At 61.7% G+C, this 1,299-nt stretch overlaps 1 protein-coding gene across 2 annotated transcripts in view; it reads left to right on the forward strand.

The window, feature by feature from the left end:
- Positions 1 to 6: 6 nt before the first annotated feature.
- Positions 7 to 1,299, forward strand: part of ENO2 (enolase 2 (gamma, neuronal)) — a 41,867-nt gene continuing 40,574 nt past the window's right edge. For both annotated transcript variants that reach the window (XM_015418799.1, XM_015418800.1), the window contains exon 1: positions 7 to 55. The gene's annotated coding sequence lies outside the window, so the exon portion shown is untranslated. The remainder of the gene's footprint in view (positions 56 to 1,299) is intronic.

Below are 1,299 nucleotides of genomic sequence, written 5' to 3' on the forward strand. Positions count from 1 at the left end.
CAGGCTCTGCCGAGCAGCCCCTTGCCTCTGCTGCTGCTGCCGCCGCCCGAGGCAGGTAGGTCTCTCCGCTCCCGCCCCAGGCCTGATCCCCGAGGGGCAGGTGAAGGCGGGGGGGTATCCCTCCCCAAAACTCTCCCCCTCCCCAAATAACGCCCCCCCTTCCTCCTTGACGGCTGCAAACCCCGTTGGTCTGGCGTAGCAAAAGGAAGCAAAAACCTAACGGAGCTTTGTCGAGACTCATCGCACGGGAAAAGGTTGGGCGATATAGGGATGCCAGCCTCCAGGTGGGACCTGGGGATCCCCTAGAAGAATTACAGCTCATCTCCAGACTACGGAGATCAGTTCCTCTGTAAAAAACGGACGCTTCGGAGGGTGGACTCTGTGGCATTGCACCCCACTGGGGTCCCTGTCCTCCCCAGGCTCCATCCCGAAGTCTCCAGGAGTTTCCTGACCTGGAGCTGGCAACCTTAGGATCCCCCCTGTTAGATTTGCGTTTCTTTCCCTGGCTTTTCTCATTCCAAAGTTGACTGATGTCCTGGTTCCCCCCCACCCTTTTCTGGCTTGGCTGGTTGGGGCAATTGCATCCTTTCTGGAGGGGGGGGGGTTTATAGTGGCAGACATTTCTGCTGTGGGAGCCCAAAGGGAAGCCAGCCTCCCTTCGGGGAGACGAGAGGGGCCCCTGGCCAGAGGCAGGATTTGGGGACCCTGAGCATCGAGCTGTGCCCCCTGCACCCCTTTCCCCAATTTCTCCACGCAGACACGGATCGCGGACAGTTGCTGCCAAAGGCATGGAAAGTCAGTGTGGTGGGGGGGGGGGCCCTCCGCTTGGGGAGTGATGTATGGAAAACTCCTGTCAAGTCCACTGCTGAACAGGCTTGTAGGACGGTGGCGCGCTGCCCAAGCAGCAGTACCCTGCGATGACCGGTGGAGAAACCAAGCAGAGGATGTGGGAGTCACAGGAGGGACTGGCTGGGATGTTGCTAAGCCAGCCTTCCGCCTGCGCACCTCCGCCAGCACCTTGCGTGTAGCCTTCATCCCGGTGGCCCGGGGCTTCCCAGCGGTGCCCTTTGCCCCCTCAATCCCTGATCCCGGCTTATCCGGCCCTCCCCTCGGCCCCGGACAGTGCTGCCGCCTCCGTCTCCTCTCTTTGCTTCTGTTGTTTGCTTGGGGAGGGGCGGTGAGGAGACATGCCTCCCAAAGGGAACGGAGAAGGGAGGGGGGGGTCTCTGTGGAGTAGCCGATCTGGTCCCCACCACCACCAGCGCCCTCAGAGGAGCTGAGGGCGACGGGACCTGAACC

Source organism: Gekko japonicus, unplaced genomic scaffold, assembly GCF_001447785.1.
Source record: "Gekko japonicus isolate JY-2015 unplaced genomic scaffold, Gekko_japonicus_V1.1 scaffold1244, whole genome shotgun sequence".
NCBI classification, from domain to species: domain Eukaryota; kingdom Metazoa; phylum Chordata; class Lepidosauria; order Squamata; family Gekkonidae; genus Gekko; species Gekko japonicus.